The sequence below is a fragment of the Schistocerca cancellata genome, chromosome 1 (genome assembly GCF_023864275.1).
Source record: "Schistocerca cancellata isolate TAMUIC-IGC-003103 chromosome 1, iqSchCanc2.1, whole genome shotgun sequence".
Lineage (NCBI taxonomy): Eukaryota > Metazoa > Arthropoda > Insecta > Orthoptera > Acrididae > Schistocerca > Schistocerca cancellata.
In genome coordinates, this window is record NC_064626.1 from 898,457,887 (window position 1) to 898,482,452 (window position 24,566).

Sequence of the window (24,566 nt, forward strand, 5' to 3'; positions counted from 1 at the left end):
ATAAATCCATATACTGTCTCAAATATGTAATTGTGCCCTTTAGATTACTGAACGATTTATGTGACAAAATTAGTTGTCTCATAACGTTTTAAATGTCACTTATTGTAATTAAGTTTAGTTTACTAACGTTAAGGACTGTCTGATCTCTTCTGCACTATCGTGGTGTTACTTTACATCTGGACAGACTGTCATAAAGACCGGTGTTCTCTAGTAGACTCTAGCGCTACCCATTGTGTATCTTACAGCGACTGTACTGTGGAGGGTTGCGACGATGTGCAACACAGATATGCAGTGTTGGTTGCATACATTCAGGTGCAGCCTACACGTTGGAATTCAGGCGTGACCCACATTTTTTGCTGTCGAGTGTACGTCTGGAGTACAGCATTGTATGGTAGTGAAACATGGACTCTGCGAAAACCGGAAAAGAAGAGAATCGAAGCATTTGAGATGTGGTGCTACAGACGAATGTTGAAAATTAGGTGGACTGATAAGGTAAGGAATGAGGAGGTTCTGCGCAGAATCAAGAGGAAAGGAATATGTCGAAAACACTGATAAGGAGAAGGGACATGGTGATAGGTCATGTGTTAAGAGGTGAGAGAGTGACTTCCATGGTACTAGAGGGAGCTAAAGAGAGTAAAAACTGCAGAGGAAGACAGAGATGGGGACACATCCAGCAAATAGTTGAGGACATAGGTTGCAAGTGCTACTCTGAGATAAAGAGATTAGCACAGGAATTCGTGGCGGGCGGCATCAAACCAGTCTGAAGACTGATGACCAAAAAGAAAGGCTTGTGCTATGATAGTACCACACAAAACAACAAGGGGTGCAAGACCCCTCCATGAAAAACACGACCACACCATAACACCACTGCCTCCAAATTTTACCGTTTGTTGCTATACACGCTGACAAATGACGTTCACCAAGATTCGCCATACCCACACCCTGCCATCGGACCGCCACATTGTGTACCGTGATTCGTCACTCCACACACCGTTTTTCCACCATTCAATCGTCCAGTGCTTACTCTCCTTTCACCAAGCGAGGCGTCGTTTGGCATTTACCGGCGTGATGTGTGGCTTATGAGCAGTCACTCGACCATGAAATATAAGTTTTCTCACCTCCCGCCTAACTGTCATAGTACTTGCAGTGGACCCTGATGCAGTTTGGAATTCCTGTGTGATGGTCTTGATAGATGTCTGCCTATTACATTACGACCCTCTTCAACTGTCGGCGGTCTCTGTCAGTCAAGAGACGAGGTCGGCCTGTACGCTTTTGTGCTGTATGTGTCCCTTCACTTTTCAACTTTACTATCACATGGGGAACAGTGACCTAGGGATATTTAGGAGTGTGTAAACCAAGCGTACAGATGCATGACACAAATGACATCCCATTACCTGACCACGTTCGAAGTCCTGAGTTCCGCGGAGCGCCCCATTCTGCTCTCTCACGACGTCTAATGACAACTGAGGCCGCTGATATCGAGTACCTGTCAGTAGGTGGCAGCACAATGCACCTAATATGAGAAACGTATATTTTTGAGGTGTCCGGATACTTTTGATCACATAGTGTAGATTTAGTTTGTACAGTGAAGTATTTCCATAAACTTCCATTCCCGGTTTCACCCCCACTGGTGTTGAATTTACAGAAACAGTGAAATTTCTAATTGAGAAGTCAACTTTAAATTTTGATAGAGTGAGGTTTAAAAATACTTTCATAATAAACTATTTTCACAAAAATGCTCATCTCCTATTTCAGGCCCTTAGGAGTTCAATTTCCAAATCACTTGAAGGCGTGTTTCTTTATTTGTGACCGAGAAGCAGATGTAGCTTTAAAATTCTTTAGTAGTTTCTTAATAATGAAATACTTTCGAAACCAGCTTTCATCTACTATTTGAACCTCATAGTGTCAAACTTCCAAACATTCTGAAACATAAATTGCTTTATTTCTGATCGAGAAACCAATTTTTGTAGCACTAGCTTCAAAATTGCTTTAATGGCGACATTTTTCAAAAAAATACTTCATCCACTATTTCGAAAAATTTGTTCTTAAACGATGCCTACAGTATAAGAACCACACCTCGAAATTTAAAATTTATATCCTTAGAATTTAGGCTGGACGATGATAAGTGAGTCAGTCAGTCAGTGAGAACATTGCGCTTTATACAGGTTGGACCATTGATCGTGACCGGGCCAAATATCTCACGAAATAAGCGTCAAACGAAAAAACTACAAAGAACGAAACTTGTCTAGCTTGAAGGGGGAAACCAGATGGCGCAATGGTTGGCCCGCTAGATGGCGCTGCCATAGGTCAAACGGATATCAACTGCGTTCTTTTAGATAGGAACCTCCATTTTTATTACATATTCGTGTAATACGCAAAGAAATATGAATGTTTTAGTTTTTTCGCTTTTTGATAGGAGTCGCTGTAATAGTCACAAACATATGGCTCACAATTTTAGACGAACAGTTAGTAACAGGTAGGTTTTTTAAATTAAAATTCAGAAGTAGGTACGTTTGAACATTGTATTTCGGTTGTTCCAATGTGATGCATGTACCTTTGTGAACTTATCATTTCTGAGAACGCATGCTGTTACAACTTGATTACCTGTAAATACCACATTAATGCAATAAATGCACAAAATAATGTCCGTCAACCTCAATGCATTTGGCAATATGTGTAACGACATTCCTCTCATCAGCGAGTAGTTCACCTTCCGTAATGTTCGCACATGCATTGACAACGCGCTGACGCATGGTGTCAGGCGTTGTCGGTGGTTCACGATAGCAAATATCCTTCAACTTTCCCCACACAAAAAAAAACCGGGGACGTCAGATCCGGTGAACGTGGGGCCATGGTATGGTGCTTCGACGACCAATCCACCTGTCATGAAATATGCTGTTGAATACCGCTTCAACCGCACGCGAGCTATGTGTCGGACAGCCACCATGTTGGAAGTACATCGCCATTCTGTCATGCAGAGAAACATCTTGTAGTAACATCGGTAGAACATTACGTAGGAAATCAGCATACATTGCACCATTTAGATTGCCATCGATAAAATGGGGGTCAGTTATCCTTCCTTCCCTAATACCGCACCATACATTAACCTGCCAAGGTTACTGATGTTCCACTTGTCGCAGCCGTCGTGGACTTTCCGTTGCCCAATAGTGTATATTATGCCGGTTTACGTTACCGCTGTTGGTGAATGACTCTTCATCGCTAAATAGAACACGTGCATAAAATCTATCATGGTCCCGTAATTTCTCTTGTTCCCTGTGGCAGAACTGTACACGACGTTCAAAGTCGTCGCCATGCAATCACTGGTGCATAGAAATATGGTACGCGTGCAATCGATGTTGATGTAGCATTCTCAACACCGACGTTTTGGAGATTCTCGATTCTCGCGCAATTTGTCTGCTACTGATGTGCGGATTAGCCGCGACAGCAGCTAAAACACCTACTTGAGCATCATCATTTGTTGCAGGTCGTGGTTGACGTTTCACATACGGCTAAACACTTCTTGTTTCCTTAAATAACGTAACTATCCGGCGAACGGACTGGACACTTGGATGATGTCATCCAGGATACCGTGCAGCATACATAGCACAAGCCCGTTGGGCCTTTTGATCACAACAGCCATACATCAACACGATATCGACCTTTTCCGCGATTGGTAAACGGTCCATTTTAGCACGGGTAATGTTTCACGAAGCAAATACCGTCCGCACTGGCGTAATGTTACGTGATACCACGTACTTATATGTTTGCGACTATTACAGCGCCATCTATCACAAAGCGAAAAAAGTGGTCCAACTAAAACATTCATATTTCTTTACGTACTACAAGAATGTGTAATAAAAATGGGTGTTCCTATTTAGAAAAACGCCGTTGATATCCGTTTGACCTATGGTAGCGCCATCTAGCGGGCCAACCATAGCGCAATCTGGTTTCCCTCTTCAAGCTAGACGAGTTTCGTTCTTTGTAGTTTTTTCGTTTGATGCTTATTTCGTGAGATATTTGGCCCGGTCACTACCAATGGACGACCCTGTATATCGAGATTGATACCAGGTCGGGAAAGCACAAAAGCCAACTCTGATGGGGGAGCGACGGACGTTTTTGGCTCCGGTATTTGAATAAAATGACAGAATGTGTGAAAATCAAATTAGCAAATGAGTACAGTTTTTTTTTCTCATTGAGCAATGGAGAAACGGTCACTATTGATGGTGGCTTGCATTATTCCTATTGCATTTGATGCGCATCTAAAAGAGAAAGCATTGATTTCAAAGTGAAAATGGCTTCTGAAGTCTTTACCATTCACGAGCCGTAGTAATTTAACACTACCGTCAGTTCTGTGGAGCCTGTATCTGACTGGAGAGGAGCAGGTTCACAGTTGGGACACAATAGCCAGATTATACGTAATCTGTGCATGCTCAAAATGATCGCGAGTCACTGTTAAATGATCCGCAAATAATCTCAGCGATGCGCTTTGCTTATAGCAGAATGAAATCAGTGGCTGAACACGAATTACACTCGGCATTTTGCGTCTCTTTACCGTGATGAACTGAACTCGCAATTCCAACTAGCTTTTATGAAACAAATACTACAAACAAATCGTAAATCATGTACCACTTAATAATTATGGGAAGTACATTTCTTTTTTAAATGAAGCATAGATATAACCCGTTTTAATATATTTAACTATAAATGAAAACTAATGCTACTACAGAGAGACATACACAAAATATGTCTTCTAAGTTCTATGGAGAAAAGAGAAAAAAAGACTGGCTTCTCGCTTAGATTTTCTTATAAAACATCTGAAAATACAATTCTTCCGATTCGTTTCAGCCGCAGGCTGATTCCTCTGATACCATTGATCTCAGTAAATACTCGTTTTATTACATTTGTCATAGTCAACATGAAACATTTCCTTAAGGAAAGAGTGCCCTTTCGCGCTAGAAAGTCACTTTGAAATACTTAAAAGGAGATGAATTGCTTCAAGTAACGCTTGAGCAACCAAGAGTTGGCATACGCAAGGTTGTGGTTATGTTCAAAAATGTTCAAATGTGTGTGAAATCTTAAGGGACTTAACTGCTAAGGTCATCAGTCCCTAAGCTTACACACTACTTAACCTAAATTAACCTAAGGACAAACACACACACCCATGCCCGAGAGAGGACTCGAAACTCCGCTGGGACCAGCCGCACAGTCCATGATTGCAGCGCCCTAGACCGCTCGGACAATCTCGCGCGGCGTTGCGGTTATGAATAAGGGATGTTCTCACCGAAGAAAGAAATAATTAAACGCCCACCACCGGGTGGCTCAATCTTTCCACAACTACGGCTGCACACAGTCCTTCCGCGCTGTCGGTACGGTGCAAGGTCGACAGTCTGTAACGAGGGGGGGGGGGGGTCTGTACTGGACGAAGATGCTAGGATTTGTTTCTTTCGACGTCGTCAGGCTCCCTTCGAGCCATTCTTTGAAATTCAAGACTCACTCTCTTTCTGCGATGACGTGAATGGTCTGTTTAATGCTATGGGAATGAAACATCTATCATAGGAATGGTGACTTATCGTTGATGGCCCCTTTCTCAAAGTGGTACTCCCTCACAGTAGCAATGTATATCCTCCAGCTCCCGTAGCTTATCCCACTATTTTGAAAGAAACATACAGGAGCTATCAGAGTAGACAACTTATGCACGATCCTGATTTTGTCCACAGCTTTGAGCCCTCCTGAACTGGACTGTTGGAATTGTTCAAAAAAACTGTGTTCTGACTTCTTTGGGAATAAGAGAACGGACAACAGCGATGTGTTAGTGGACGAACTACGACAGTCTTACCATAATCTCGGTTGTAACACGTCGTTAAAATTCCACGTTTTTTACTCACACTTGGCTTCTTTTCCTGTTGTTTCTTTTGGGCAAGTCTCCGATGAACATGGGGAAAGATTTCATCAGACCATATCTACATTGGAGCAACGCTATCCGGCGCATTGTGCCACAAGTATAATAGATTACTACTGTGAACACTACTGTACGTAAGAGGCGCAGCGAACGTCCAAAAATAATTCAGTTAAGTATGTGTTCCAAGTAAAATGTGTTGGGACCCTTGTAGTTCATGTTGTAAATTAATGACCTTGCTGTCAACCTCAGACATTTTGGAGATGATATAGTTGTCTATAATGAAGTGCCGGCTGAAAAAGCTGCCAAATATTCATTCGTGTCTTGACAAGATTTCAAAATGTTGTAAAGATTGGCAACTTGTTTTAAAAGTTCAGAAAAAATCGTGTTATCAACGAGTGAAAATTGAAATCTATCGACTCTGTGACCACTCGCTCATTTTTGGTAAAGTGAATAAAGCTTAGATTAGTTGTTTCTTTCCTTCAATAAAAGTTTTCGAGAAAATATAAGGAAATTTTCAATATAAACACAACACAAAGATGAAGGAAAGAGGGAACGAACGCAGAAGTTTATGAAGCTATAGCTTCCTATCTTAGATTGTTTTACAGAATATAAGACAGGACAATCATTGTACGGTTGGCTCTGAGCACTATGGGACTTAACATCTGAGGTCATCAGTCCCCTAGAACTTAGAACTACTTAAACCTAACTAACCTAAGGACAGCACACACATCCAAGCCCGAGGCAGGATTCAAACCTGCGACCGTAGCGGTCGCGCGGTTCCAGACTGACGCGCCCAGAAATCGTTGTACGCTTTCGGTTTCGTTCTATTCTGTTCTGTTGGGCGTTAGACACGCCCTATTCTGGATAAGCTCTGTTGTGATTGCTTATGTGATTTGTACGTAAAAAGAAGTGTTTAACAAATTAAATTATATACCCGATCAATTATTAAAAGTTAAATCCACCGCTAAGACGGAAATTCCATTTCACAACAGATAAAGTTTTCCCTAAAATCTGAAATTAATTAAAGATAGAGAAACATAGAATAAATGATAGTTAAAACAAAATACCATAGTCTGAAGTTAAAGTGACTGTTTTCAGCATTATTCATCGGAATTTTCAAACAGCGAGCGCTATCCTATCTACTAGTCAATTGTTTGAGGAACCTGAATGCAACGTATACTGTCAATGAGTATAACATTTTACTAGTTAAGTATCTTTGTAACACTTACCACTTTTATTTCAAATGGCTGCTGCTCCATCTACTTGCACTATTCTGTACGAAAAGTAATAGTTTTTACCTCTTTGATTTCTAGTTAGTATTTAAGTTGCCTTCTCAACTTCCTACAAGCTATTACGTTTGTTATTAGCCTTTAATTGCCTTGGCTGTCTGGTGACAGTGATTCAAGTTGAACAATGCCAGATGCAGACAAACATCTTGATATTTCAGAGCAAACCTGCAGTACTGAACTAGCCCTGTTTGTTTTTACTTCTTAGTAGCCGGCCGGAGTGGCCGTGAGGTTCTAGGCGCTACAGTCTGAAACCGAGCGACCGCTACGGTCGCAGGTTCGAATCCTGCCTCGGGCATGGATGTGTGTGATGCCCTTAGGTTAGTTAGGTTTAATTAGTTCTAAGTTCTAGGTGACTGATGTCCTCAGAAGTTAAGTCTCATAGTGCTCAGAGCCATTTTAACCATTTGAACTTCTTAGTAACATCTGATTTCCCTCCGGCACAATCTAAATGTAACCATAGCATTAGATATAGGAAAAAGTCTCTGTTTTCGAAGACTGGATTAAAATTATCCTGAATAACAGTGTAACTTTGTACCAGCATTAAAACTGAAATTTTACTTTAGTAGGGCATAGTTAGTACACATTTTCACTCTCCAAGCTCTCAGTAACTATAGAAGCAAAAAATTTAAATGTCTGTTGCGATGTGTAATTTGTTTTGTGTCCAGTACTTTCAAAAATGGTGAAAAGTGGTACAAAGTTACCCTGATTGACTGTAGTTAAAATCACTGGTTTCGTGTAACTGTTTGTTAGCTGTGAATAATAGTTAATGTTTCATTTACGAACTTTAACGTGGCTAATGCTATAGTCAGAAAGAGAAAACAACTACGTTCATAAACATTTCAATTCGATCTGAATTAAGTAAAATGAACTGATTTGGCGTTGGCGTGAATGTAAAAAAGATACAGCTCATTGTGTAGTGTGTGCGACGTACCTTTTTAGCCTGGACGCAGTTAACTATTATTAAAGGCTACAAGTAAGCTCAAAGGAACAAAGATTCGTGCTATATATGTTTGGGGTGAGATTCTCCTACGATAATCCTGAAACCAGATCGCAAAATTTGTCACTCCCAGTAATTCGTCGTGTTATTCAGACCAGCAGAAACTCCCATTCATCGTTTTGCTTCCCCGAATTGCTACAACTACATGCACGAAAACAGGAACATCCGCTTGAACTCATACAAATACCTCTGTCCAACAATGTTTAGGGATACGAAATGGAACGGTCACGCAGGATCAGTCGCGAGTAAAGGAGGCAGCAGACATCCGCTTATCGGTGGAACACTAGCGAAATGAAGCGAGTCTAAAAAGGAGATTACTTACAAAACATTCGTGTTACCCATCCTAGAATATTGCTCGAATGTGGGGGGCCCGTACCAAATAGGGCTAACCACGGATATTGAACGTATACAGAAAAGCGCAGCACGAATTGTCACATGTTTGTTTGTCCCGTGGAAGAGTGTCACGAAGATGAAGAAGAAACTGAAGTGGTAGACAGTTGAAGGTATACGCAAACTACCATGAGAAAGGCTACTTACAAAGGTTCAAGAACTAGCTTTGAATGAGGAATCTAGAAATATACTACAACTTTGCATGCATCTCTCCCGCAGAGAACGCCACCAAAAGATTAGATAAGTTACAGTGGGCACTCAGGCAACTGAACATTCATTCTTCCCGCGGTCTGTACGTGAATGGAACGGAGAGAAGCACTAATAACTAGTACAATGAGACGAACCCCTGCCATGCAGTTCACAGCATTTTGCAAAGTGTGGATATGGGGGTACTTCGTCATTCCAAAAGTGTTCGGTATTGGATTATTAAAAATAGAGAAAAGTTAAGATGGTGGTTTTAATGTTTCAGGTGTTCTACATAGCCCCCTTCCCTCCCACACTCTCAAGTACAACGCACAGGAACTCCAACCAACGACTTGAAAGTGTAAGAAAAGTCTTTTAGTGTGATGTGTCACATTGGCTTGAATGTCGTTTACGTCGTCAAAGAGTTTATCCTTCATGTGTATTTCTGGTGATAACACCAAGTCTCGTCGCTCGTGACGAATCCAGAAAAGAGCTGCCTGCATTTTTGTATTTGAATCAATAAGCGACAGGCGTCAGTGCGTCGTTGTTTCTGTTCGGGAGTGCGTGACAGACTTTGCACACAATTTTCTCTTCTTCAGAACGTTATGGAGAAAGTCTTGGACACACATTTTGCTCGATTGTGTTTCCTGACACAACAATGTTGACATTTTGGGGCCGCACGTCCACTATTTAACACCGCCTGCTCCGAGCTTACTACTCGAATTAAGCTTCTGTTGTTTACAGTTATTAGTTCAAGCTGTCACTGTAGCTAACAGCGCTGATGTCGCTTAAACGCCAGGAATAAAATCGGTCTCGGAACTTCTTGGACGAATGGCGTAGATGTGGCTGTAGATGAAGACAACATATAAGCGATATTTCATTTCACACCATACATTCTGAAGCACATGTGGAGCCACCTATGCGATTGCAACAGAAATGGACGTTCTGAGTGCTACAATTGCTTTCTTCAAAGAAAACACATACACAATGTCTTTCACATAACACCACAAAATGAAATCTCTCAGTGCCGGAGGGATCTACAGGGTGGTCAGAAACAGTCTGAAAAGATTTTAAGGGTGTTGCAGAGTAACGTATGCTGAAAAACAACCGTTAAGAAAAAAATTAGATACGTTGTGTCGCTCCCACGTTAATTAGTATTGGAGTTAGCCATTCAAGCCGTTGCGCCCGTACATTCAAACGGCCCGCCAGATTCGGTGTTGCCAAACTTGTCCTTCGTTCGGTTTTCTAATACTCAACAAGAGAGCGACACAAAAACTGTACAAGGAATTGTAGTAAGGATCTAACCCGAACCAAAGGCTGAACAGTCTCGTGCGCTGTCATCTACGCAATCATGACAACTGACAGTGACTGTATACGGCGGGCCGCTTGAATTTGCGAGCGCCACGGCCAGATTCGTTAACTTCCATGCCAATTAACCCGAAAGCGACGCAGCGTATCGAATTTTTTCTTAACATTTAATTTTTCAGCACAAGCTACCCTGCAACTCCCCTTACAAGCTTTCAGACTGTCTCTGACCTCTCTGTAGGTAGCCAAATGCACAAGACATTAAAGTCATGTTCCGCACGACTAAACATGTTGATTTAAAAAAGTGCGAATCTTCAGCTAAATAATTGTTGAAACGGTTCAGTGAACCAAAATGGATCTCACCATTGTTGCGCTGTTACTGTGCAGAACATATTACCTTTCAGTGAGTAACGCTGATGCTTTTCTACAATGAGGGGCAGCTGAGACAGGCTATCCTAAATATATCCAGAATGAATAAACACACCGATAAAAAAAACATCAAGAAGGTGTTGTGAGCCATAAACGAATGTTGGTACGCGTGTTTCTACATTTACTCAAATTTCGCTCCAGTCGCATGAGGATGCAACTCAGGTGTGTTTTAAGTACACGCTGTAACGGTTGTCACCGTTAGTTGCTTTTCAGAATGGACTTGAGCTGATGTTAGTCAAAAATGCCTTTAAGGCGGCAAAGACGCCACCATCAACTCCTCACTAAGTTTGAACGAGGTCGTGTAATAGCGCTACGAGAATCTGGATGTCCCTTCTGCGGCACTGTAGAAAGACTTCGCTGAAATTTAGCCGCTATACATGATTACTTGGAGAGGTGGTCACGCTAATGTATGGTCGCAAGACGACTGGACTCCGGACGGCCACGTTTCACTATCAAGAGGAAAGACCATCGTGTTTGGCGCATCGTACTGCATCTTCAGCAGCAATTGGACAGCAGTTGGCATCACAGCGGCACAAGGACAGGAAGGTAGATTAACGTCCCGTCAACATCGAGGTCATTAGAGACGGACCACAAGATCGAATTGCGTGAAGGATGAGGAAGGAGATCGGCCGTGCCCTTTCAAAGGAACCATCCCAACATTTTCTGGAGCGATTTAGGTAAACCACGGGAAACCTAAATCTGGATAGCCGGACGCGGTTTTGAACCGCCGCCCTTCCAAATGAGAGTCCAGTACGTTAACCACCGCACTATCTCGCTCGGTCACAGCGACACAACGATCATCGGTTATTTCAAGGACAGTTCAGAGTCAGACATCCTCAGCTCACATTCTACTGGCCACAAACCGCAGGCATTTGCGACTTCAGTGGTGTCAAGCGTGAGCCCATTGAAGGACAGAGAGGGGGTCTGTTGTGTTTTCTGATGGCAGCTGTTTCTGCCTCGGTGCCAGTGACGGCCGTGTGTTGTTTAGAAAGAGACGAGTTGAGGACTTGCAGCCAACGTGTCTTCGTGCTGGACACACTGGATCTACACCTGGAGTTATGGTCTGAGGTGCGACTTCGTATGACAGCAGGAGCACTCTCGTTCTTATCCCACGGTTCCTGACTGCAAATTTGTACATAAGTCTGGTGTACGACCTTTTGTGCTCCCATTAATGAACAGCATTTCAGGGGGTGTTTTCCAACAAGATAACGCTCGTCCGCATACTCCTGCTGTAGCACAACATGTTCTACAGAGTGTCGACATGTAGTCTTGGTCTCCTGGGTCATCAGATCTGTCTACATTCGCGCACATATGAGACATCAGCGGACGACAACTCCAGCGTCAGTCTCAAACAAATCCAACCAAGTCCAACAGGTATGGAACTGCATCCCACAAACTGATATCCGGCACCCGTAAAACATAGTGCATACACGTTTGCATGCTTGCATTCAACATCCCCAAGACTGACGATCTTTTACAGAAGCCTGAAATTTAGCACGGACTTCAATGCGAGATGCTTATAACAGTTTCCACAACGAAACTTTGTCTCGAAACCTGGAAGAAAATCCAAAGAGATTCTAGTCGTATGTGAAGTACGTTAGCGGAAAGAAACAATCAATGCCTTCTCTGTGCGATACCAATGGAGATACTATCGAAGACAGTGCTGCCAAGGTAGGGTTACTAAACACAGCCTTCCCAAATGCCTACACAAAAGAAGACGAATTGAATATTCCAGAATTCAAATCGAGAACAGCTGCCAACCTGAGTAACGTAGAAGTAAATATCCTCGGAGAAGTTAAGCAACTTAAATCACTTAATAAAAGCAAGTCTTATGGTCCAGACTGTGTACCAATAAGTATGCTGATGCATTAGCTCCATACTTAACAATCATATACAACCGTTCGCTCGACGAAAGATCCGTACCCAAAGACTGTAAAGTTGTACAGGTCACACCAATATTCAAGAAAGGTAGTAGGAGTAATCCAATAAATTACAGGTCCATATCGTTAACGTCGATATGCAGCAGGATTTTAGAACATATATTGTGTTCGAACATTATGAATTACCTCGAAGAATACGGTCTATTGACACACAGTCAACATGAGTTTAGAAAACATCGTTCTTGTGAAACACTACTAGCTCTTTATTCACATGAAGTGTTGAGAGCTATTGACAAGGGATTTCAGATAGATTCCTTATTTCTGGATTTCCGGAAGGCTTTTGACATTGTACCACACAAGCGGCTCGTAGTGAAACTGCGTGCTTATGGAATATCGTCTCAGTTATGTGACTGGATTTGTGATTTCCTGTCAGAGAGGTCACAGTTCGTAGTAATTGACGGAGAGTCATCGAGTAAAACAGAAGTGATTTCTGGCGTTCCCCAAGGTAGTGTTATAGTCCCTTTGCTGTTCCTTATCTATATTAATGATTTTGGAGTCAATCTGAGCAGCCGTATTCGGTTGTTTGCAGATGACGCTGTCGTTGATCGACTAATAAAGTCATCAGAAGACCAAAACAAACTGCAAAACGATTTAGAAGAAATATCGGAATGGTGCGAAAAGTGGCAGTTGACCCTAAATAACGAAAAGTGTGAGGTCATCCATATGAGTGCTAAAAGGAACTCGTTAAACTTCGGTTGCACGATAAAGCAGTCTAATCTAAAAGCCGTAAATTCAACTAAATGGCTAGGTATTACAATTACGAACAACGTAAATTGGAAGGAACACATAGAAAATGTTGTATGGAAGGCTAACCAAAGACTGCGTTTTATTGGCAGGACACTTAGCAAATGTAACAGACATACTAAGGAGACTGCCTACACTACGCTTGCCCGTCCTATTTTAGAATACTGCAGCGCGGTGTGGGATCCTTACCAGATAGGACTGACGGAGTACATCGAAAAAGTTCAAAGAAAGGCAACACGTTTTGTATTATCGCGAAGTATGGGAGAGAGTGCCACAGAAATGATACAGGATTTGGGCTGGAAATCATTAAAAGAAAGGCGTTTTTCGTTGCGAAGGAATCTTCTCACGAAATTGAAATGACCGACTTTCTCCTCCGAATGCGAAAATATTTTGTTGACACCGACCTACATAGGGAGGAACGATCACCAAGATAAAATAAGGGAAATCAGAGCTCGTACGGAAAGATATAAGTGTTCATTCTTTCCGCGCGTTATACGAGATTGGAATAATAGAGAATTGTAAAGGTGGTTCGATAAATCCTCTGCCAGGCACTTAAATGTGATTTGCAGAGTATCCATGTAGATGTAGATGTAGAGACCGGCGCTTACACTTGTTATTAATGTATCAGCATTTCACATTTGCATTGGCTTATCTCGCGCTCACATTAATATGTGAGCTTGCAATTTTAATCACTTAAATACGTTGCCTAGACAAACGTATTACCAAAATTTCATTACTCCATGTTAATTATTTTTTGGCGTTGCTATTTTTTCTGCCAGTCTATATCCAGGTGCACTTTATGCCAAGTTACAGCGGACAAAACGTCGAATTTCTGACGTTCGCAAGTAATTTTTATCGTTTATAGTCGCCAAATTACGTTACCAACTTTTTTTAAATGGAACTATATATTTTATTTCTGTGGCAGTTGAAGGAAGCTTCTAGAGGAATTTCAACTATAGGATGCATGGGACTTCTTCAAGTAGCACAAGATAACAGTGGCGCAAACCACTAACGTCGGAGAAGAGGCAAACACGTATGGTTTTTGTGTTTACCTGTACACTTAAGACCCATGGATCTGAGTACTGCTGTCGTAGCAGTCAGGTAACTTGCTTGTAAAGCTATTAACGTACACATAATGTATACGACAGTGGAAAAAAGTTAATATCGTTTATGGCGAATGTCGCCAAACTATTGGAGCAGTGGTCCGATTGTATGATAAAGAGCATCCAGATCATGACAAGCACTCACGAAGTGTCTCTGCAAACAATTTTTTAAAAAAAGAGCTAAAAGCTGGAAATGTGGAGAACAAAATACACAAACGAAAAAGATGAGCAACAGATGAAAGAAATGAAACTAACATTTTAGCAGCAGTAACACAGAATGCAAATGTCACTAAGAGGCATCTCGAAAGTACGGGAAGGATCAGCCAAACGAGTGTCCTGTGTACAGTACATTCCATCGCATTTCATTCGCTGCATTCACAGCTTCATGGCAATGACTTCGAAAATTGGGTACAGTTCGCCGAGTGTTATCTACTAAAAGTCCAAAGCGCTGTGGCATATCTATGCAAAATTTTCGTTTAAGGAAGAATCTTCGGTTTCCAAACCAAGCGCTAATCGTCAGTGGAAAATCTGCACTGACTCAAAGAAGCGGATAAAAACAAAGTTCTTGGTCTACAAACGTTTGGTGAGTGTTTTACAAGACCCATATCATTGATTCCTGCGGTTTTAGTGGAATTATATACACTCAAGTATTTCGAGTTCCTTAGATAAGCTGTTGACCGTTTATTGGAAGACATCCCACTGGACACAAGACAGTCAGTTTGGTACTAACATGACAGATGTACCTCCCATTCCGGACGTGTAATAACAAATCCTCTTACGAGAACAGCTGGAGAACATTGGAACAGTCGTTCAGGAAATGCAAAATGGTCTGCATGCACACGAAACTTACTTCTATACTTTTATCTGTGACGAAAATTAAAACAAGAGGTGAGTTAGGAAGTACCGACGACTTCCGAAGGCATGATATACCTTATGACACGGGTTTGTGCTGCCGTTAACTCCAGACGAAATACATCGTGCGGTATTGTTTCTTAAGAATCGCTTTATAGCATGTAACAGACTTCAAGATCAGCATTTCGAGCATTTAGTATTACAGTCGTGATAACAAATTCACGAACCGTACCTCAGTTACGTGTTTACTTACATCTGGTGTAATAGGGTAGACGATTGTGTAACCTCTTCTCCCGACGGTGCGACAGTGGCTCAAAAATGGTTCAAATGGCGCTGAGCACTATGGGACTCAACTGCTGTGGTCATAAGTCCCCTACAACTTATAACTACTTAAACCTAACTAACCTAAGGACATCATACACATCCATGCCCGAGGCAGGATTCGAACCTGCTACCGTAGCGGTCGTGCGGTTCAAGACTGTAGCGCCTTTAACCGCTCGGCCACTCCGGCCGGCGGTGCGACAGTGGTTTGCGGCCCTGTTATCTTGGTATTATCTGATCAAGTCCCACGCATGCTACGTCCTTGAAGTTGTCTTAGAAGCTTCTTTCAAATGCCACAGAAAAAAGTATGCAGTTCCATTAGAAGAAAAAGAACAAAGTCGGTGTCGTAATTCGGAGACTATAAAAGAAAAAGTTACGTGCGAACGGCAGGAAACTCACCATGTTGCCCTCTATAACTGAGCGACAACCACACCGCGCTATATTTATTCATTCTGGAAATATTTAGGGTGATCTGTCCTAACTGCTTCACACTGTCGAATGCTATACTGGTTAACATTTTCGCTTGTGCCAGAGGTCGTATCGTCGCTGAAAACTAGAAATGCAAGAAATGTTTCTTACCTCATTGCTTCCATTGCCGTAGCATAATTCACACGTTTGATATTATAATCCTGTTCCAATCCTTGTAAAATTTTAATTACGTACGGTTTCGTTTTCAGCTTCTCATTGAGAACAACCCAAACAGTGTTTTTTGGCTTTTTTATCTCACTGCGCGGTTTCCGCAGACTTTTGTTCAAACGAAAGGCGAATTCTTTCCAACATCCTGTTTCTTCAAACTGCCAATGCAATCTGCAAATATTGTTGGCAATTAGAGGTGCTCGATCGCATCACTGACACAATCTTCTGTGCACTGTGATGGCTAGACGACCACTGTTAAATTCTAACAAGGAAAATATCTTCTCTACTGGATCCACCTTTTCCACTTATGACACAAAACCTTTCAATTATGCATCACCGTGCATGCTTCGACTTTCCGATTCACTGTGCATGCGCAACGATTGAAATATTGAACTTTCTTTTACAGTCTCTGTAATATTTATAGATGTATCACTATGCATTAAACAGTTATAGCAGCTTGTAATGCCTATATTAATTTTGAATTTACCTGTATTATGATTTTCCTGTAATTTATGGAATTCGATACATTTGAAATCTAGATCTCCAACATATACACATAGAGGGTGAATCAGAACTCCACTGACAATCTTTCAGAGGTGGGAGTGTGGACCAATACAAGAAAAAAAGTCTCGTAAACATGGGTTCTAAAATACCTTAGGAGCTTTGAGCACTTGTTCCTCCTCGCTACTGTGAAACACACCTCTTCTACTGAACAGGTGCTCATAGCTCTTAACGTATGCCCTTCAGAACCCATGTTTGCTGCGTATATTGTTCTTGTTTTGTTCCGTACTCCCAGGCCTCTAAATATGGAAAGCAAAGACCTTGGAGTACAGGAGCGTGTCTTACAGTACTGAAGATGACGAAGTGTCCGTAGCTCTTGAGGTATGCATCAATACTACCACTTCTGAAAGTCTTTCGACGGAGTTACGGTTCAGCCTGTATACTCGGCAAGAAACTGTACAGTGGATGGCGGAGAGTACGCTGTACTGATATTAACGAGTTTTGTCCTGCTCCATTTGTGTACTGCGCGAGGGAGAAACGAATATGCATCTCTGGAAAGCTCTAATTCCTCTTACCTCAGTCTCATCACGCATGCGCGAGATACATGATGGTGGCAGCAAAACCGCCCCGAATTATTCCGGAAATACTGGTTCCCTAAATTTACCCTACAGGCTTACACGGTCGCCTTCCTTCCTAAAAATGCCCATTTCATTTCGTCGAGCGCTTCCGCTACACTTTCATACGGGCTGTACGGAACTGTTAGGGCGCCAGTAGCGCGCCTCCGAATTCGTTCGATGCCTGTTGTCACGCTTGCTCGACAAGCAATCCAAACGCTCGAAGAACGCTCTAGAATTGGTCACAATAGCGTTTTACATGCGATTCAGCATACAGATGCGCTGCACTTTCTCCGAAAGATACCAAGAAATCTAACTCTGCTACTCGACTTCCCTAATACTGACTTTTCCAATTTGAACCATTTCATATCGCTTCTTACTATCACACCCAAATACTGGGTGTTTCAAAATGAATATCGTGGATTTAAGGCTTTGCAGAATTTGTTACGTTCAACTTACACTCCTGGAAATGGAAAAAAGAACACATTGACACCGGTGTGTCAGACCCACCATACTTGCTCCGGACACTGCGAGAGGGCTGTACAAGCAATGATCACACGCACGGCACAGCGGACACACCAGGATCCGCGGTGTTGGCCGTCGAATGGCGCTAGCTGCGCAGCATTTGTGCACCGCCGCCGTCAGTGTCAGCTAGTTTGCCGTGGCATACGGAGCTCCATCGCAGTCTTTAACACTGGTAGCATGCCGCGACAGCGTGGACGTGAACCGTACGTGCAGTTGACGGACTTTGAGCGAGGGCGTATAGTGGGCATGCGGGAGGCCGGGTGGACGTACCGCCGAATTGCTCAACACGTGGGGCGTGAGGTCTCCACAGTACATCGATGTTGTCGCCAGTGGTCGGCGGAAGGTGCACGTGCCCGTCGACCTGGGACCGGACCGCAGCGACGCACGGATGCACGCCAAGACCGTAGGATCCTACGCAGTGCCGTAGGGGACCGCACTGCCATTTCCCAGCAAATTAGGGACACTGTTGCTCCTGGGGTATCGGCGAGGACCATTCGCAACCGTCTCCATGAAGCTGGGCTACGGTCCCGCACACCGTTAGGCTGTCTTCCGCTCACGCCCCAACATCGTGCAGCCCGCCTCCAGTGGTGTCGCGACAGGCGTGAATGGAGGGACGAATGGAGACGTGTCGTCTTCAGCGATGAGAGTTGCTTCTGCCTTGGTGACAATGATGGTCGTATGCGTGTTTGGCGTCGTGCAGGTGAGCGCCACAATCAGGACTGCATACGACCGAGGCACACAGGGCCAACACCCGGCATCATGGTGTGGGGAGCGATCTCCTGCACTGGCCGTACACCACTGGTGATCGTCGAGGGGACACTGAATAGTGCACGGTACATCCAAACCGTCATCGAACCCATCGTTCTACCATTCCTAGACCGGCAAGGGAACTTGCTGTTCCAACAGGACAATGCACGTCCGCATGTATCCCGTGCCACCCAACGTGCTCTAGAAGGTGTAAGTCAACTACCCTGGCCAGCAAGATCTCCGGATCTGTCCCCCATTGAGCATGTTTGGGACTGGATGAAGCGTCGTCTCACGCGGTCTGCACGTCCAGCACGAACGCTGGTCCAACTGAGGCGCCAGGTGGAAATGGCATGGCAAGCCGTTCCACAGGACTACATCCAGCATCTCTACGATCGTCTCCATGGGAGAATAGCAGCCTGCATTGCTGCGAAAGGTGGATATACACTGTACTAGTGCCGACATTGTGCATGCTCCGTTGCCTGTGTCTATGTGCCTGTGGTTCTGTCAGTGTGATCATGTGATGTATCTGACCCCAGGAATGTGTCAATAAAGTTTCCCCTTCCTGGGACAATGAATTCACGGTGTTCTTATTTCAATTTCCAGGAGTGTACATAGACCACATCAACTGAAAGAGCAACTCAAACAGTTTTGTTTGTGTACCTGTGCGCGTGGTCCTGTTTCTTGAGTATTCCTTTAGAAAGCATTAGTAGCAAAGATGGCGACTAGTGAATAGGAAGCTTTTTGTGTTTTACAGTTTCTAAGGACTGGATGTGCGTTCCGTATTAAGTTCCATTGTAATCCTCCAAGTGGTGATAACATCCGCAGTTGGTATCATCAGTTTGAAGATACTGACTGACTTTGCAAAAGGACAAGAATGACTGAAGAAATCAGTTCTGGAAGCTAGTCGTGAATTAGCAACTCTAGTGACGTCTGTGTGGAGGCTTTTAAGATGACGCTATCGTTTACAGTTGTTACAAGCTCCAAAGCCTACAGATACGGTTCACAGGGCAACTTTGCAAACGAAATGTTGCTACGTGACGATGATTTTCTGGATCGTGGTGTCTTCGATGAAGAATCGATATTTCACCTAAGTGTAAATGAGAATACATGTAATTTGCGCATCTGGGGATCACGAGATAGCACAGTTGCAACGAGATTCCCTTAAACTGGATGTTTACTGTGGCGTATCCTTGAGGAAAGTTTATGGGCCCATCTTTTTGATGAAGCAATTGTAACTGGTGTTTCTTATCTTGATGGGCTAGAATTGTGGCTGTTTCCCCGACTGCAAGAAGCTGTACCACAGACCATTTTTTGGCAGGAAGACGGTGCATTGCCTCATTGGCGTTACTCAGTACGTGATGGGTTAAATGACGTTGTATCCGACCGCTGCGTTGGCCGCAAGGGCGCGCATGGCACTTCACCCGATCTGACGCCATGCGATTATTATCTTTGGGGTTCATAAAGCAACATGCGTACATACCTCTCCTATTAACAGATCCACCCGAATTACGAAACAGGGTTCAAGCAGTTGTTGCAACAGTTACTCCAGACATACTGATCAATGTTTGGGAATAACTGGCCTATCGATTCGATGTGTGTCGTATGAGGAATGGTGCTAACATCGAAAACTTGGGAAAAAATGTTTGATTTGCTCTTTCATTTGGTGTATTATAAGTGAAATTGTAATTTTTGAAGAGGCCTTACTCCAAATTTTGAGAAAATGAATTAAGAAAGGTGTTAGATTCTACACACGTAGAGACATCTTCTTGCTTGAACAGGGAATTATTCCACACGTTGTAAACATGCTTTTGCGACTTAGTTACAGCGACGTCATTTTTAAAGGGATTTACTTCTGGAATAATGCCCTTTCAATGGTGATCATATTTGCATGCCATCTACCGAAATCTTTATGCACCATGCCTTGCGTTTCGCTTTTCGTAGTGTGACCGTTGTTATTTCTAAAAATCAAGTTCCAGCCATGTTACTTCATGCATTTTGAACATATCAAGGTAATCAGGTGTTTTGGCTTCTGAATGTATAGGAGAATTACAGAAGAATACCCTTGATCTTTTATTTCTGGAAAAGTCTTTTTTTTTTAATTTTAATACGGCTTACACTGGACCAGTGGCTGTCGTCTACTTTATCATCTTCCGCGTGGATATAGGTATTTCTATGATGATTCGATGAAATGGCCTGTACCTAACACTGCTACTGCAGCTGATGATGGTGATCAGTGAAACCATTTCGTACGTACTTTGATTTGAGTTACAATACTGCGAAATGTATGAGTAAAATCAGAAAAAACTAAAAACATAACAGGACATTGAGTATGAATTACTTTCTCAGGAAAATGACCTTATTCCAAGATTTTTGCCCTTATTTTCTTCAAAGAGATTGCAAAACCTATCAACTGCAGTCATAGTAAAACATGTATTTCATTCTGCTCTTTAAACATCAGAAAACCCAACCTATTACATTCGATGTACGCACACACAAAACGTTCTCCTTCGTCCCAGAAAACTTAAGATTTTGGCGTTGGTTCCTTTCAGAAATAACTGTATCAATTGTAAGTTGAATAAAATGAATTCTGCGAAGTCTTAATATGCCGATATTCATTTTGAAACACCCGATAGTTCTTCGCTGTGACGTGTTCCACATCTTTGCCATTCATCTTGTAATTGAATACTGTCTCGTTCGTTCTCATTGTTATACTCAATATCTCCTATTTATCCACCTCTCTATGACTAATTGGATACCCCGGTGTGCTGTGCAAGTTCCTAGTTGTAGTTTGCTATCTCACGACTTCCAGGGGCAACGAAATTTGATTTTCAATATTTCATATAATTACTGAGTGAATTTCAAAATTTGAAATGCCGTCGTAATCTAATCATTAAGCGGTATACTCTCATGCCGTCATAATCTGCTCATGAAGAGGTATACTCTAATGTTAAAGTATTACCGTTAGAATCTTGAGGCAGAGTGACGCACACCACAGAAATTACCCAAACTGTATCCATCCAGTGTTTGAGAATGGGGGAACTTAGGGACTTGTTACAGACTTTACAGTTAATTTAAAACCTTGTCGAAACTATTTCTAGCTGACACACACCATAAAATAATGGAAGGAAAAAAGTTCATCGCTTACTACATTTTCACTGTTAATGCATGCAGCCTGAGTCTCAGACACGACGGTTTAATTTAGTACATTAACTGAAGTTTCCGTCGGTGCTTGGCAGAATATGATAGTAATATTAAAAAGGAAAACAATTCCTAATGGTCTCTTACAGAAAGAATCATTGAACTGCAAATTTAGGTACTGGTTCTGATATGTCGATGATGTTCTGCTTTTGCGGGCCGGTACCAATAGACAATTAAATACATTACAACAGCATTGAAACTCACAACATGAGAAAATTCAGTTTACATTACAGCTAGCAGGCTCTTCTATAAATTTCTTGGACCTTACTACAGCTACTAGTAAAAGAACACACTTATTTAGCATTTACAGAACAAACGTAGCTACTGATACGGTAATGACTGTCCCAGTCACAAACATACAGCTTTCCATTCGATGGTGCGTCGCCTCGTATCTGCTCCATTATCTGAATCAGCTTTTCAGACAGAACTGCAGATAATCAAACGTAACGCTTACAACAATGGTTATATCTCAACCTTACAACAAAAGTTAAAACGTCGCCACTGCAGACCTGCAGTTTATAATACCAATAGCACATCAAAATTTTTGTTCAATAGTAAAGACAAATTTCAGCCCTTGACATAGAATGATATATATAAAATCGCTTCCAAGCAGTGTGAAAAAGTGTGTATTATTCAGTCAGGCACAGCAGTGGCGATCAGGCTACGAGAACATGTGAGAAGCTGGAGACTAAAGAAGAAATTTTCAATCTTTTCTGATCACCATTTACTATAAATCAGACTCAGTTTCCTTTTGCCTTTGTTAAATTAAGTTTAATATTTCATTCAAACTCATCTTATTATCTATCGTTAATTGTACCTCCAAATAAAAAGCTTGTTCACTCCACCCCTTTTTTAGTTAATGTAATTATTGCTAAGTAACAAAAATGTAATGTTTTGCTTTGTAAATACACTGTCATTTTTGTATCTTCTGCAGAAATAATATCAGTTCAAGTCGTACATCATGTTTTCCTTCGTTTGCGACGCTCAGTTGTCATCTGAAGATGGCCTGGGAAGCCGAAACGCCGTTCGTGACAGAATAGATATAATTTTCTGAACGTTAGGAAGCGTTTTTCCTTTCAGTGTTTTTAATTTGTAATTTCTTTACTGTTAATTCCATTGGCAAAAAAATGGCTCTGAGCACTTGCAGGTTCGCAGGAGAGCTTCTGTAAAGTTTGGAAGGTAGGAGACGAGGTACTGGCGGAAGTAAAGCTGTGAGTACCGGGCGTGAGTCGTGCTTCGGTAGCTCAGTTGGTAGAGCACTTGCCCGCGAAAGGCAAAGGTCCCGAGTTCGAGTCTCGGTCGGGCACACAGTTTTAATCTGCCAGGAAGTTTCAGCATTATCTGTGTCCTGCCTGGCACAGTCGAGTCATTTAAATACCTGGGCGTAACGCTGCAAAGCGATATAAAACGGAACGAGCGCGTGAGGATTGTGACAGAGAAGACAAATGGTTACTTGGGTTTATTGGGAGAATTTTAGGAACGTGCGCTAAAGGAGATCGCACAGTGCTATAAGTTGCTAGTTTGACTTGTTGAGTACTGCTCGAGTGTTTGGGATCCGTACCACGTCGGATCAAAGGAAGACGTCGAAGAAGTTCAGAGTCGAGCTGCTTGATTTGTTACCGGTAGGTTCGAACAACGCGCAAGTGTTACAGAGATGCTTCCGGAACTCATGTGGTAATCCCCCCCTGGAGGGAAGGCGACTTTCTTTTCGAGAAACAAATTGAGAAAATTAAAAGTACTGGCATTTGAAACGAGCTGCAGAACGATTCTACGGCCGCTAACATACAGTTCGCGTAAGGACTGGGAAGATACGAGAGTTAAAGGGTGATAAGGAGGCATACATAAGCCATTTTTCCCCCACTTTACTTGCGAGTGGAACAGAGAAGGAAATGGCTGGTAGTGGTACAGAGTACCTTCTGCCACGCGCCGTAAGGAGGCTTGAGGAGTATGTATGTAGATGAAGACGTTCGATTTTTTAAAGAATCAGTTGGTAGAGGTTTTAGTGGGTTATAAAGAGGCGCCATTTATTGCACCAAGTGCAGATCTCGTTCACATCTCTGTGTGAGCCCGACTTACTACGTCGACGGCAAGGTTTCCTTGTACCTCTGAAGCGTTAGAGGCGCAGCGGCTCCCACCGCCTGTATGGGCGGTGGCTGAGCGGGGCGACGCGGCTCTGCAATTACTGGAGCGCCGCCCGGAGCCGCCGCCGCCGCCGCCGCCAGATAGCGCCGCTATCTGCAGCCTGCTGATTGGTCGGCGTGCAGGCAGGCTGCTAAGACGCCGAACCGGCTCGCGCCAGCCCGGATATCGGACGGCTGGGATATGAATCAATTTCCCGGCGAACTCTGCCGCCGTTACCGCCGCCCTAAAAATGACACACCGCGTCACAAACGGAGCGAACCACGAACGCAGCGCTGCTAAAAGCCCCCTATGGTTCCTCTACAAAGAGCCACAGCTTTAAAGCGAAACTCTTCCGTCTCCCTGTAAGCACAAGGCGATTACCAATCATTTTTCAAGAGACAGTAGATTCATACGCGACGAAAGATGGTGCATTCCACTCCGCGCACCATTAATTTGATTTGACTTGAGTTTCTTAAATCACGTCAGGACAATGTTGGTATGTTCAACGGACAGACTACACAGCCCGACATAAACAGTTGAGCCCCAGAACGGAAAAGGAAAAGAAATGAGAGGGAATGTGATGTTATTTTAGTGATTAGAGAATCGAGTCAAGCTTACAAAGAACCCGGCAGTACGAACCCACTCATCAGTATGACTTTCCACCCCTCTGGACAAATGCATTGAGTCGGTTGGGAAGGTTGTCACAAAGCCGTTCTATCCTCTCCAGAGGGAAGCCGGTCCACAACTGTAATAACTGGTCCTTGGTATCTAG